Source organism: Acipenser ruthenus, chromosome 37 (genome assembly GCF_902713425.1).
Source record: "Acipenser ruthenus chromosome 37, fAciRut3.2 maternal haplotype, whole genome shotgun sequence".
Lineage (NCBI taxonomy): Eukaryota > Metazoa > Chordata > Actinopteri > Acipenseriformes > Acipenseridae > Acipenser > Acipenser ruthenus.
In genome coordinates, this window is record NC_081225.1 from 7,558,292 (window position 1) to 7,569,626 (window position 11,335).

The following is an 11,335-nucleotide window of genomic DNA, read 5'->3' on the forward strand; positions in this document are numbered from 1 at the left end:
TTCAAATTCCTGGTTCCAATGAGATTTGCAAACGAGAAAGTGTCACCTGGACTCTGGGTCACAAAGGCAGATCTCAGTGATACCGACGCAGGGCAGAACACAACACTGATACCTCTCTCTATTGATTGGATTAGTGCAGCGTCCTCAACTTTGAGGCTTTGTCCTCTACAGAGTATAAACATGTCTTGTTTTTATTGCTACTGAATTTCCTATCTCTTCCTTTTAGGGGCATGGTCATTAAAGTGCCGCACCAGAGAACTATGCAGGATATCTGAAGTCTTTTTAAATGACTCATGTTCTAAAACTGAGGAGACTTCTTTTCTTCCAGTTGTTATCCCTTTGAACACTGCAGACATGTAAATGAATCTCATATATGTTCATGGCAATATTTTTTATTATTAATATAAGACACAAATGGATTTAAATGTGCAAATTGCATTTTGTTGTAAAGAAAATAAAACTTACTTATTTTTTAATTTAATTTTTTTTTTTAAACAAATAACTTGAAATATTAACTCAAGGGTGGCTGAGTTGTTATTACTAGTATATACTAGCGGTTTGATTTTCCCTTCATTAAAATAGACTGTATAGGGGTGTTAATTTTAATTTCCTAAATGTTTACATTTTAGGATTAAGGACATACTGGAAATCAATAAAGCCACCACTAGAAGCCCTCCAAGACTACATGTGTACAACACGTATGTGTACATTGACTAATTTGGCCTAAACTATTTACTTATCGTAGGATTATCTTTCTGTACTTGGTGATGAAACAGTGAAGTATTAATTTCATAGTAATTACTGTTGTTAGAAAGGGTCATTATAGTTGTACAAATGTTTGTTTATGAAATACAGATATTTTATTTTTAGAGAAGTTACATCACCTAATCCTTCTTGGCGAAGAACTCAGCAACTTCCTGGCAGCCAGGAGAAAAACTGTCACCAAGGGCCTACGTTTGTTTGAATGAATGTGTGGATATTTCTACAACAGTTATTTCATTCTAGTATGGCTCATTCATTTTGAAATGGTTTCTCGTGAAACGTCAGTAGTGTGTACAGTCTTGGATACGGAAGCACCTGCCAACAGAGCACCTACTATCAGCTCACTGTCAGATCTGCTGCAAGTGGGGGATGGCTTTTATTACAATGCCAAGGATTTCATTTGCATAAAAAAAACTTTAGAGAAGGCAGGACACTTAAACTCATTTTTCCATCAGGTTGTCAAGTACAAACACCTGGGAATCTCCTTAGCCAGGCGCCAGATCACATGACTGCACTCGCAAACAGAGATCTCTCTGTGGACCAGCGCAATGGAAACACTCATATTCCCATCCAGGGGGGTGGGTTGCAATGAAACAGAAGCCATCTTATCTGTCCCGAAGCTTTGAAGACTCTAATGAGATTTAAAGCTCTTTTTGTTAAATCTCAATATCTCCTGTGCATTGTCTTTCAGTATTCCCCACAGAGCCTCAAGGCACATTATGTAACTGCGTAGTGGTTTTTAAATGTTTTAAATTGATTTTACATGTTTTTATTTTTTACTAATGAACTAAATGTACTCATCACTGCTCTTCTGCGGCGCCCCAGCATTCTAGAGGTCACATCAAAACAGGGCCATATTCTCAAAGCGTTTACTCCATCTTTAATGAACTCCTATTTCTTGAAAGAGGTAAAAAAAAACAAAAAAAAAAACATGTTAACTTTTATAAAACTAGAACCAAACTACTAAGTTATACGTTGGGCTTCTGTTTTTCTGTTTTCATCAATTTCATTTTTTTCGGTGCTTATTTTTAGCTATTTTCGAGTTTTATTTTATGTAAATCTTTTTTTTTCAGGGCTTTCGCTTTTTATATACTACTGAAATGATTGTTTTCGGTTACTTTCCAAAATTCCTGAACAATTTTTTTTTTTTCTGTCACAATATGTATTAACTCAACAGTAGGTGCACACTTCATGTACCTTCTTTCCTTTTCTGTCTTCCACAATGAAATCCTCAAGGCAATGGTCATATTCTTCTGGGGCTTCTGCGTGCTTAAGCATTTTTTTATATTTTGCAACAAATTACAATTCTGTTTTAAATTCCACAAGTTTGTAAATACTCCCTATGTAACTAATATAGCTTTAAATCTCGCAAGCAAGAACAATCCTCTGCTTCTAGTAATTATAATCACGTTTTAAATCTTGCACACGTGTTATAATCCTCCAATAGAAATATAGGAATGCACTGCCACTCAGCAGTTGGGGTGGGTTTAAAGTATTCAGAACGAATCAATGCTAGATACAAGTCAGGTGTATTTGTATTTATTTTTTGTATTGTTTTTTACCATTAAAACCTAAGTCAGAAGCCCTAGTTATACATTTCAAGTCCTCTTAAGCACTCTCTATATGTTTTGTCTTTCATTTTGTAATATTAACATGATTTTTTCTCCTTTAAAAAAAATAGAAGTGAATTAAAGAACGCTTTGAAAATATGGCGTATAGGGACATTGGAAACCTGGAAGAACAGCGATTGATTACTGAGGAGCCACGATTCTTCTTGGAGTTTTACAAGAACTCAAACTTCCAGAAGCCTCATGTTTTAGTTCGCACTCCCAGTAACCAATCGCTGCTTTTCCAAGGAATCACATGTTCTCGGGCTCTCTGTGTTCCTTGATGGGACCTCTGGAAGTAGAAGGCAGGTGGCGGTAGAAGGATGCACACTTGACTGTCTTCCCTGTTTACTTCGCCTCAATGTCTGCCAATAGGTAAGACCCTAATACATACTGCACAGGAAGTAAACAGGAAACCAAGTGTGTTGCATTTTACTTAGTGGTGTTCCCCGAGTAGAGGCAGTTAAAAATTTAAAATAAATAAATAAAAAGGTCTGCATAATTAATCTAATAAACCCTTAGTTACAACTTCCTAAACTAGAAATAAACAATGGATTAGCTTTGAAAATAGCCCCACCTTGTGGCATTTGTGACCTGGAAATGTTAACACCCAGTTTTCTCACACAGAGCAGCGCCAATACACTGTCTGGGAATGTTTTGGTGAGCCAATGCAGTTAAGTGCCTTTGTGTTTCCACTGCGCCCATCCCTGTACAAGCAGCGGCTCAATCAGCTGAGTAACACCCGCAGACAGGGGCAAAAACCTGACCTCTGTTGCTGGAAAGGAAATAATAATTTCTAGGAAAAGGCTTTTTTTTAAAAATAAACTTCAGGTACAGCCCTTTTCGCAGTTGCCCATGCCTTACGCATGTCAGAGTTCCAGTTTAAAATTACTATGGAGATATTGCAGAATTTACCCAATTTGACAGGCAAAATCAAGTGGTGGGAGAGCATTGTTTTGGTCAGAACTAAATGCACTATTAAGGGAGAGACAAGTGGGAGTTTCTTATAAACCTTGCCTTGGTGTTATGGGGGAATACAAGGTCTTCTCAGGGTTTGGTGTTGAAATAATACCCAATTCATGGCATAACATCACCTCTCCCTGTTTTTTTTTTCAGAGCAATAATATTGAGCTATTTTACACAACTCGTTTTTCATTTTGAGTTCCTGTTGCTCTGACTGTTTATTTACACCAGAACCCTGCTGTGCACAAGGCATTATGCACAGTGCAAAATCCAGAATGTACTGTACTGTAAATGCTAATGAATACAAGGTGTGGCCACTACATTAGGAAATAAATGAAAGATCATCAGGCAATGTTATAGATACAATATGTATGGAATGGGTAGTGTATAAGATTGAGAGCAGTTAGCTGTTAGGGAAAAGACACCATTGACAGATAATATAGGATTTTTCTTTTTCAATTTATCTTTAAAACGTTGTGATTGCATCTACACAGTATAATGAAAAAGGAGATCAATATAAGACCTATATCAACTGTACAAATGTATAGAGCTAGACAGGCACATCCATACACCCTCACATTCTGATCCTCTCATGCTTGCGAGTTTCACAGTAGGTAAAGCCCTTCTCCAGACTAATATTTGTACAAATGTACAGCGACATACATTGGTCTCTTGAGTACTTAAGCAAAACAATGCAGATGAAAGGATGTTGCTTATTTAACTGAGCTGGTGGATGTCTGTGTTGGATCTTTACATCCCAGTTAGAAACAGACTCAAGACTATTTCTTTTAATTTGATCGCATGCTCTTTCTCCCCTTTTTTCCCTTCATATCTGACAGCACATCCTAGTGAAGCAGGTACCTCTATCTCAGAAGCCTAATAATAGCTTCTGATCAGTAATAAATAAATAAATAACAGAAAGACTGAAGTGCACTGTTTATGTTGTATTCAATTGCTGCGCATGCAAGTAACTCTTTCTCTCTAAGAAACTGCATGTGCAGCCCAGGCAGTGTAAACCAGTGAAAATACAATGCAGAGGACCCTCGTCATCAAGTAATGATCACACGGTACCAGAAAGGTTAAAAATATCACTATAAAATCGTAAGTTTATCAGATTATAGACAAACACAATCCGAAACGTCTGTAGGAGACCAGGAGTGTGTGATAAAAGGTATGACAGTGATCAACGCATAAGATTTCCTATGTTTTGAATGAGAACCATAAAAAAAAAAACAATAAAGATTGTTTTAAATCTCTGAATGGGGTAGTCTTTACTGTACCTTTTATTGTAAGGATTATTATTCTTAATATTATTATTATGGACTATCAGTTACAACCTAGGTATACTTTTGTTAATAAAATACACATCGATACATGTTGTGTTACATTTCCTTTCCCCAGCAACGGCGCAAAACACATTGCTGAATCCGGCTTGATGTCTGTAAAAAAAAGTATGCAAGTATGTTTATATAGACCTCTGTGCACCATCAGTAACTTACTGTGCTCGGTGCTTGAAACTCGCACTAGCCCTGCATCCAGTCCTGAGTTTCTTTAATTAACTATGTTATGTTAATTAATTTGTTCCTCCCTCATAACTGCATAAGCAGCTCCAATTATGAAACCTACAGACTCAGGTGCGATGTATTCGTACTGTGATAAGTGCAATCGGAGCAGATTTACCAGATTGCTCAACTCCTGGTCATTTCAATAGTCTAAACAAGAGGAGTTTTAAAAGACAGTGCTGTTTGCAAGGACACTGCGAGTTTCTGACTGCTTCTATTTATCGGACAGACAAAACCAAACAAGCTGGAGCCACTGAAAATAAAGCCTTGCATCTAGGACTTAAGAGTACAGTAAACAGATCTGTCACTGAAATGTATTTACCTTGAAAAAAACATTTCACTGGCTTCAATGATCCGATGAAGTGCAACTGATCTTCAGCAGCAGAAGTCTACCTCTAGACTCAGTAGGACGCAAATCACACGCGACTAAAGGCAGCCAGTGAACTCGAGTTATTCCATGTTGTTTTAGGTTTGGTCATTGCTTATGTAAGTTTCTTCAAAGGCAGGCAGCTCATTTAGCTGAAAGATATTACTAATCTGCAGCAGTAACAGGATAACCCTTTTGGAGGCCCGATAAATTCCACTTCAAAAGAAGCTGCTCATGTACTCACTATTTAATGACTTCTGACAGGGGTAATAATATGAAGAATTTTTCTCCTGGTATTTTCTGCATTGTGGCTGCTACAGAAAATGTATAATGTAATCCTCATATACACATAGCCTACACTTGCATTGCTACTAGTAGCTAGCCCAGATATAGGATGGCCATAAATACACTGCTTTGAATAATTAAACAAGCATATCAGTAGCATGTATCCTCCACCACGGATGTTAAAACAAAGTTAGAGAGATCAGTGTCTTGAAAAAGTAGTTTACCATGACCTACATCCACACCTATGGACTGCTCCATATATCCCCAGATTTAGACACTTTGAATAACTTCGAAATTATATCCTTAGTTTCATCCCACTTGGATGGTTCAATAGATATATGTGAAAATGTAAGTCAGCCAACAGCCATATAGTCCTGCCCAGACAGTCTTTAATGTTATCACTAGTTCTCTAGATGTGTGGCACTTCTTTAATAAAAAATACACCAAAAACATTGATCTCCTATTAAACTGGTTTGATTTCAAAGATTTTAAGCTATATATATATATATATATATTATTAGTCCCCCCACTCCAAACCTTTTTTCTATGTTCATATTTCAGCAATACGCAACAATAGGACAACCCAAATTTCAGCAAATAAAATCCTTCTAGTTTTAAAGCTAACGATTTCCAACTACCAAAAGTTGAAAAGTATGAATGGTTTCATTCCTATTTGATACACAATCCCAACAGCACCTTACTGGTTCCAGATAAGGGGACACTTGTCTTGAAATCCAAACTTGAAAGTGAGGAAGCTTGGAGATGACGGCAAAGCAAAACTAAACTTCAGAGCTCAGAAAAAGAACTGTGGAAAACAATAAAACAACCCACTTACCCAGTTTCTATGGAGCCGACACGGGCAAAGCAGCTGTTTCCTCTAGTTTAGAGTCTGTTCTTTATAAAACAAAAACAATTATAATAAAATAAATGTCACACTTCTTCACCTTTTGACAAAAACACGCAAGGTCTTCAACGTGCAAGTCGGCCCCAGGAAAAGACTGCCAGTCCAGTTTCAGACGGTTATAATTATACAGAAACTATTCTGTGGAAAATGATATGCGTCCGAGCAAGCATGTGTAAACACAGCTTCCACCAAATTATCTACAGTGTTGTAACTAAGTCCTGTGTTTCTGTGTAGGATGATTCAGTAAGTGTTAGTGTATGGCCCCACACACACACACACACACACACACACACACACGCACACACACGGCCCTTTCAGTCACACCAACAGCTTATCAGTTACTGTATCAAGAAGAAACAACTTCACACTAGCCTGGAACAGTTTAAGTACGGTCATACTGCAGCCCCAGTAACATATAAAATAATTGACTGTATTTTACGGGGATTAAATGCTATAGAATAAATTGAAATAATAACAATGATAAAAAAAATAAAATAAGTAAGACAACATATAGGTTGATTTACAAAACCTTAAGGACTGTCTGAAGTAATTGTTTTATTGTTTTTACATTAATATTTAGTTAAGCCAATTCCTAGTATGTTTATATAGACCTTTCTGTGGAAAATGGGCTTTAAAAAAAAAAAATTCAGTCCTTAAAACTCTTTCCTTAAACGTTCTGTGAATACAGGTCACATATTTTGGAGTCCCTATCATTTCTTCGCTAGTCAATTACATTTTTCCACATGTTTTGGAAGCCTCATAACCTCACACATGTGTGCACCTCAGTTTCAGTCCTAATACCCAATGCACAGGGATTGCATTTACAGCAGTCTTGGATTCCTTTAGGCCAGTCTTTGAGCTTGAGGCCAGCTTAAAGACATTTACTCTGGTCTCAGCTCTTGCCCTTAAATTTGAACAGTGTTTTTTTCGTTGTTTCTTCCCAAAAAAGTAGGAGTTAATTGGAGTAAACCCTTTAAAAAGAAACTCCTCAATGGGATACATGTCTTCTCCTGTGTATCACTGCTAGAATTAGACGGCTTATTGCTCATTAAAATCATTTGCCTATGTATTTGAAGAGCAGTCAATTATCCATTCAGGGATACCAAGCTATTTAAGCAAACCTTTGAATGGCTGTAAAATGAGCAACACTCCCAAACTCTACAAGCTGGCAGGGGTGTGGTTGAATACACTTTAGTCTTAATGATAATGCAGCTTTTAAAAGGAGGATAAAAAAGGAAGGCACAGGCCACATCTGCCCAGCCTCTACTGGGATCAAAAGCCAGACAAACACCAGAGAAGTGAGCTGTTTTTTCAGCAGTGCGCCGGTATTTAAACTTGGCAGACCAAGGTCGGAAACCACAGGGCCTGTGTGCATTACTCAGCTGATGTTATTACTGTTGCCATTAGCAACTCCGTCTATTGTTTTGAAAAGCAAAAAAAAATTGAATTCCTCAATTACTTTGTGTATATTTTTAAAACATGTTCATCATTATTTATACATATCTACAGAACTTGGTGTTAATCTTTTAATGAAAAGGGAAAACAGCAATTAAAGTTCAGCGACTCACAGAAGCTTTTGCTGGGTAATATCAATAGCATTTACCCTTTGGGATCTACCAGAATGTACACAGCTATGGACAACAGTTTTGCATCACCCAGAATTTTAGGACTGAGACATAATAATTAAATAGTAATAATAATGATTATATATATATATATATATATATATATATATATATATATATATATATATATATATATGTGTGTGTGTGTGTGTGTGTGTGTGACCATAATTTCAATATTTTTAGTTAACATCATGTAATAAAAGAAACTACAAAATGATATTGCAAAAGTGTACCGGAAGCCATCACAGTAATACAGTATTTCGAAATGTCACATTTTTCAATTTCTCATTTATATGTGAAGTACATGGAAAACTACACAGCGGTATGTAATTTCATATGTTAACGTAACATTATTCAGCAGGTTTCATTTCACTTTATAAAGCAAGAAAAGTTACTTCTATAGGGTGCTGCAGCTGAATCTAAATTAGGTAAATGATAGACTTCTGGTAAAGCATTGTAACTGTATTGTACACAAACCAATAATGTACTGTAGTGCTGGGACAAATAACCGGATAACAAACACTGCTTGAAATGTAATCCATTGTGAAAATGACCATCTGATATGCAAGGAAACCAATGCAAATGATGTCTGAAATAAATAACTCATCCTATTGTATATTCCCTTTTCCTTAATAGGTCATTTGCATGGGGTACCAGGTTTACATTGGGAAAGAATGTTCAAACATGACAAAACAGCTTTTACTAGTCCCAGTATTAACTGGACTATGTTAAGTAATTATCAGTACATGTCTCCATTACCTAGTATAGGGTACCATTAGTGTTGAGTCTAGGGTTATGAGGTAACAAAATTACTTGGTAAGTCCCATAACTGTAATTGCAGAGATTTGACATTATAAAAGATATAATGACATTCTAAATCAGGACTGCACAGAAATCCAATGGTAGGAATCTATGTTTATACTCATTAGGTTCCTATGACAGTAACAAATCCCCTACATACCACATTCCGGAGGTACACTTATGATTGAGGGGAGTATATGCCATGGCCCTCCTCTGCTTAATTTAACAAACATTTCACCCTTGTAAGGTCACATGACACTCTTATGTCATGCAAATGAACTGAAACAGGTGATTATACAGTCTGCAAGACTTGAACTTAGCTGTTAGTTTGAAGCAAAGTAAATATTTATTAGGTTTAGGGTTTATCTGATCGTGGTAGATGAGGGCTGCTGAGGATTGTGATATCTTATCTAGAAGTTGTATCCCTTCCTGTTACACCCCCACCCCCATTCACACACATACAATATCTTAACTACTTTGTGCTGAACTGCAAGTTAAACGTCTTGACTGCATTTCTAAAACACGTATTTTATTAACTAGGTCAGGCTGTTGCAAGTGCGTGTGTTGGAACCTGTCCATCCTAACTCATGATAAACGTACGTTCCAGTTTATAGTTTTGTCCCAGAAACTTTTTCAAAATAGCGTTTCTTTTAAAATACAAAGACACCTATTAAATGTATCCGCAGTATACATGTATTTTTAATTGAAGTTAAAAAAAATTAAATACCTTTGAAAGACTTTCGGTCTGATCTTCCATTCCGGTTCACCTGTTGTACAACTATTTCTAAACGAAAAGAAAAAAAACCCCGCAAAGATTAACATTACTTCGTATGTATAAATAACTCATATTGATAAAAGTAACGTTAGAAAGAAAACAAAACACATTATTACTTTATTGTAATAGCATCTCTTTATAGAATGAAACCCGTCGGTTTTGTCGTTCTGCTCTAAGCAATGCACAATGCAAACCTCCTTATCCAATCCTGGAATTCTGGGGAAGGAAGGGAGGATAGCCAATATGCTGGGATAATGCCTTCAAGGAAAAGGATGTTTTGTAATATTTGGCGAATTCAGATACAACAGAAAGGAAATGGTCGGATTCCCTTTGGGCGCAAATGCATTGTTATTTAAAGTTACAGTGCTCCGTTTAATTGTTATTTTACCGTCAATGCTGCACAATTACCTTGTAGCCTAATTGCAATTCTCTGCGATTGCTTTTGCAAAGTCATACAGACATGTGTTGCGTTGTAAGATAAGAGTAAAAAACGATACTGCTTCCTCCGACCATAAATAAACAACTTCCCTGTCAAATGAGACGAATAAAGCGTCACTCCTGGAACAGTCGATCAGTCAATTAATTAACGACACGTTTTTATGCTAATGCGGTGGTCGTTTATTTCTCTGAAGACGCATGAATCTAAAAACAGTTCAAGAAGTTTGTATTGCGTTTGACCTTCCTTTCAAGATAATAAAAAAAAAAATGCGTGTTTAAACTGCAGTATTATTAGTGCAAAATACCTGAACAACCAGCTCGTACTGCATTCGTTTTGTGTTTAAATTTATAGATGAAAATCCTTGTATAATGTATACATATCGGTACACGTACCATTTATGAATAAAAATAAGCCTTTAAAAAATAACTGAGAAAATATAACCAATTCACCATAAACAAAGAAGCTGAAGACCCTGAAAGCTTTGTATCCTCTGCATGTATCACTCAGTCATGCACTGTAATATAAGTTAAACCTTAACTGATTATTAAGTATTATTAAGAAATATTATACTATGTAGTAACTGCTGTAGAGAGTTTTGTTTCAAGATAGCCTAACAAAGGGATGATGTTAAAGAAATTGTGTAAAATAAAAAAAACTGTGCTCTGAAAAAATGATACATGAAAAATGTAATGTACCGGGCACTACTCTTAAAAAAATGATGTACTTAATTGACTTGGCCATTTTAATTTCCATAGTATTCTCTGAAATCATCCCCATACTTTCCAGACCCTGGGTACTCACCTGCAACAGGACCTGGCCATGCTACAATGATATCCTTGGATTAGAACATAGATCTAATTAGGTGTTAATAAGTCACAAACCACTGCAGCCATCATCTTCCACAATTACAAGTTATCCTTGCAGATGTAATTACATAAAGAATGACAAGATAATGGTCCTTAATTTCCCTGCTGCGTCCTCGGTCTGCTTTTGAGTTTGGCGTTCTCTCCAGTCCAGGGAGGCTTGTGGCATAAGGCCGTATCACAGAACTATTTTAAGGACTGTGTTAAGGATTTTTTTTTATTATTTAGGAATGTATTTTTTAAGCGTATTTATAAACATTCTGTTGGTTTAAAGAGTGATTTTAAAAACAAGAAAAAAACTAATACACCCTCTTTAAACAGTTTCTTTTTTTAAAAAAAAGCAGTCCTTACAAAGCAGTTCTTATCGGGTTTGTGATGTGCT

The 11,335-nt window shown here is 36.3% G+C and overlaps 1 long non-coding RNA gene across 1 annotated transcript; it reads right to left on the reverse strand.

Moving 5' to 3' along the window:
• Positions 1–564: 564 nt before the first annotated feature.
• LOC117966119 (uncharacterized) lies at positions 565–10,201 on the reverse strand. Its single transcript, XR_004661628.2, has 4 exons — positions 9,768–10,201; positions 9,604–9,660; positions 6,382–6,440; positions 565–1,659 (listed from the first exon to the last, which is right to left on the reverse strand). It is a non-coding gene; the product is annotated as an uncharacterized LOC117966119 (long non-coding RNA).
• Positions 10,202–11,335: the final 1,134 nt, after the last annotated feature.